Source organism: Gavialis gangeticus, unplaced genomic scaffold, assembly GCF_001723915.1.
Source record: "Gavialis gangeticus isolate Ggan-Ray unplaced genomic scaffold, GavGan_comp1, whole genome shotgun sequence".
NCBI classification, from domain to species: Eukaryota; Metazoa; Chordata; order Crocodylia; family Gavialidae; genus Gavialis; species Gavialis gangeticus.
Window position 1 is genome coordinate 10,162,397 of NW_017729015.1, and position 4,706 is coordinate 10,167,102.

Consider the following 4,706-nt stretch of genomic DNA (forward strand, 5'->3'; position numbering starts at 1 on the left):
GCCGCTGCCCCTCTTGCCATGTCCAGGGTGCCAGGGCTTTCACTTACCAGCTTCAGTGTGCTAGGGGACAGGGAGGGGGGCACCGCACAGGTTGCTTTGCCCCAGGCCGTGGTCCACAAGGAAGAAGTGGGACTCAGTTCACAGCAGCAAAACTGGAAGTGCCACGGTGGGACTTCAGGTTTCGCTTTTGCCATATCAATCAGCAGGTGGTACGTAAGGTACCAAAGGTTGAGATCCACTGCCGTAAACAACAGATGTATGAGAAGTGCATGGCAAGATACCGGATGGCTATTGAAATTTTTCTGGATACGTGAAGGAAGATTTGTATTGCCATCTATGACAGATGCCACTTAATAGAGCATTCTGAATGGTAAAGTGCTGGATAACACAGTTTTTACTCTGTGTGTGTGTGTGTGTGTGTGTGTGTGTGTGTGTGTGTGTGTGTGTGTGTGTGTGTGTGTGTGTGTGTGTGTGTGTGTGTGTGTGTGTGTATTAGAGATGTGCAAAACGGCACCGTTCTGTTTTGAGTTGTGTTTCTATGGAACAGTGTTGTGTTTCAAATTTTGTTTCAATTCAAAACTGCTGTTCTGTTTCGTATCGTCAAAAGTTTTGCTGTTTCAATGCTGTTTTGACGTTTTGCCCATAGGTTATAATGGGGAAGCTGGAAACATCCTATAACTTTGTCATTTCTAGCCTGATTTGGATGAAATATGCAGGAATGGTAGCCCCTGCTAAGGCCACAAAGCCTGCCAGCTTTCAAGGAGATAGGTGCAGGGGTTTTGGGGAAACTGCACCTCAAGCTGCTGACAAGCAAAACTCGTGACATGGGTGACATTGTGTGTGTTAAGGCGCAGCAGGGTGAAAACTGCAGGGATGGTAGCCCCTGCTGAGGCCATGAAGCCTGCCAGCTGTCAAGGAGCTAGGTGCAGGGGAAGTCTGGGTTCTGGGGCCCTGCACCTCTAGCTGCTGACAGGCAAAACCTGTGACATGTGTGGGTGACACTGTGTGTGTGTTAAGGTGTGCCCTCACTCAACTGACACCAAGGCAGAAAGCAGGGCAGTTCAAACGATGCTGCCTTTTATGCAGTTCTTCCATCCCTCTCCTAGGGGAAGGATGACAATCACTGGGCAACTACACAGTCAATAATGAGAGCACTCCTCCCACCGACTTCTCCCCTCCTCCCCCTCCCTCTCCTTACTTTAGTTTCTGTTTCCCTGCAGGCAAGCCCAGCTTGAGCTTCAAAACTCAAAACGTTTAAAAAATTTTGTTTTTACTTGCCTCGTTTTGTTTCAAGGCTCTCGAAGCTCTTTGTTTCGTTTAGATTTTGCTGTTTTAAGCTCGAAATGAGTCAAAATGATGTCAAAATGAAACTGCTGGTGAAATTTCACACAGCCCTAATACACACACGCACGCACACAGGCACACACACGAAAAAACTAAATTTTTCACATTCCCGAAGCATAGAATTTAAGAACAATGCCAAAAATCATGAGAGTTGGCAACACTACTTCCCCCAGCTCTCCCTACACCCATCTCAACTGGGGTGCTGCAGCACACTTGGGTGCCGCTCAAAGGTGCCATGGTGTGACAATGTTAGCGCCGTGAGCTGTGCAGATGCTGTTCACAACACAGATTTCAAATAGGAAGCCACTGCTGTATTTTTTTCTGCCATCAAAAGGGGAAAACTAAAAGCTGCCATTTTTTTGAGGGGGCCCTTGAGCCTAAGAAGCTTGGGCCTAGATCGTTGCCTTTTTGGTCAATCAGCTCCCACTGCAGTGTGGCTATTACAAAACTTTTGGCCACCCAAAACCGGGCAGATGACAGCCCCACACTCTTTCCCTACTGATAATTCCATCTCTTTCTCCTGTGCTACCCCTAAGCCCACCCCCTCCTGATGCTCCTTACCTGTTACTACATGCTTCTCCAAATCCTTTCCTGTTTATTAACGCCAGTGCTTTGTACAGTAGGCAGCCGTCGATCCCTGGATCATTGTGCACACGTAAGAGGTCTAAGTCAGATGCCTGTTGAATCTGTTTGTGGCTGATGAGCCCAATTCGGGAGCAACACAGCTTGTTACAAGTTTCACAGATCAGTATGCTGTCTGAATTGGAGTCCAAGTTTACAGCATGCTGCTTTCTTGTTTCTCACTTTCATAGTTTCATAGTTGGTAGGGTCGGAAGGGACCTGAGCAGATCATCGAGTCTGACCCCCTGCCATGGCAGGAAAGATTACTGGAGTCAAACGACCCCAGCAAGGTGTTCATCTAGTCTCCTCTTAAAGACCCCCAGGGTACGAGCCAGCACCACTTCTCTTGGAAATAGGTTCCAGATCCTAGCCGCCCTGACAGTGAAGTAGCACCTCCTGATATCTAGCCTAAATCTACCCTCTGCCAGCTTGTGACCGTTATTCCTAGTCACTCCTGGTAGTGCTCGGGGGAACAGGGACTCCCCCAATGCCTCCTGGTCCCCTCTGACTAGTTTGTAACAGGCCACTAGATCCCCCCTCATCCTTCTCTTGTGGATCCATCTTCTGGATCAAAGCCACTTCACATTGAGCTACATCCAGTGCCAAATGTTCCTTGCAGATTGGATGGGATTCTGCATGCTCCTCCCAGCTTTCTATGCTGATATTGAATGACTTCATATAATTTTTGCATGCATTGTGGTACCGCCATAGGGTGTGTCCACATGTGCAGGCACGTCCGCTTGCAGCAGCTCAAATAGAAGCGGTGCAAATTTGAGCTGGGGCTTTTTGCCTTAGCGCATGTGCTCCGACATGCACTTTGTTTTGGAGCAAACTGTGCCACTTGGGACAAAATAACCCTGCCTGGCTCCTCCCGGATCTGCAGCCTGGGGGAGCTAAAGCCTGGGGCCAGAACCTGTGCTGTCCCCAGCAGTATAAAAAGCTGCCCTGTCCTGGCCCCATCCATACAAAAAGCTGCACTGGTAAGCAGCTCAGGGCTACTCGCTCTCAGGAGCTTCTGGGGCCCCGCCACTTGGTACCTGGGGACACTACCCCTTGTGCCAGCTTGACTGCTGCAGCAGTATCCCAAATCCATTTTTAAAAATACCCCCAAATCCATGTTTTTCCACAGTTAAAACAAAAGATCACTCTGTACACACACACCCCAGAAAGAGAGAGACAGCAATCAGTTGGGCAATGCTTTATTGGTATATTTACAATGTTAAAGCAATGTGAAAGCCTACCAGTGTCTCTATCATCATGATAAAGTAAATTCTAAATACCTATATGTGTTGATGTGCACTTTTGGTTTTCTTCACACATGATAGATGTGTGATGGGGGGATGTGGTGTTTGCAGGAAGTGGGTAGGAAGGGGTGTGGGGGAAGGTGGGTGTGTGTGTGTGGAGGGATGTGGGTTGGTGTGTGGGTAGGTGTGGGGCAATTGCTGGGGGACTGTGGGTGTGGGGAACCTTGTGGGGGGGCTGCTCAGGTGGAGTGGGTCCCCTGGCCCCCACAGGGTGCAACCCCCCCCCACAGCACATGGAATGCCCCACCACGGGGCCCCAGCTACCCCCTGGAGGGCCACAGCCCCTATCCCTGCCCAGGGCCCATAACTTATCTTTAACAGCAGCAGCGGGAGTGGGGCACTCTGAGCCATGGCGGCAGGACTTGGCATGGCATGCGAGCCTAGCCAGGTCCTGCCAGCCATGGGGCCTCTCTGCCACCTGGCTGGACCAGGCCCTTGGTGGCAGGACCCAGCACGGCACATGGAACCGGGAGGCAGGAGCAGCCCCACAGGTGGCAGGACCCAGCCGGCGCAGCACACAGTCCCCGCACACCGCGCCAGGTCCTGCTGCCATGGGTCCAGTCCAGCCCAGCTGGGTGACAGAGGGGCCCAGGGCTGGCAGGACCCGGCTGGGCACAGCGCATGGTCCCCACGCACTATGCAGACTCCTGCCTCTGCCCTGCTGTGCCTGGAGGGGCATGGCGCACGGCAGGACCTGGGCCAGCCCCGTGTGGCTTGCTAGTTTGGCTTTGCACTGGAATGGGTCACACGGCTCCAAGAGGCACGGGTCCTGTGCACACCTCCTGGAGCCCTGCAACCTGCTCTGGTGCAAAGCCAGACTAGCAAGCCACACTGGGCTGGGCTGGGTCCATACCCCCCACAGCCCCAGGGACATCCCCCCTGCCACTCCCCAACTCCTCCACATCCCCCTGCCACCCCTCTCACCCACTCACACCCATGAAGTCCCGCCCCCCACCCCACTTACCTTGGACAGTGCCAGGGCCCAGAGGCAGCAGGAGAACAAAAGAGATGCTTTGGCTGACACCAGAGCATCTCTTTTGGAGGACTGACTCCCTATCAGTCCTGGACCATGCCTTACTCCACTCTTTTGCAGAGCTGTTTTTTTAGACCCCTGGATATTTTCTTCTGGCAGGTGCTGAGAGCACCAAGCTGGTAAGTCTGTGGAAGGGAAGGGGTAGGGGGAGAGGGAAGGGGTGGGATAGGGGGAGCAGATCAAGGCCCACATGATGAGGAAGGGAGTGGGGTAGGGGCAGGAGCTGGGGTGAATGAGGCCCTGGGGCCAGGGCAAGTCATATTACAGAGCCATGCGCACTGGTCTGTCTGTGTGCATGTGTCTGTCCCTCACTCCCAAGCCACTGCCCCCCAGCCCTGCTGCTTCCCCTCACTCCTGACCCACAGTACCCTGCATCCTGCCAGGGTCTGCGGGGAACCCCCCCC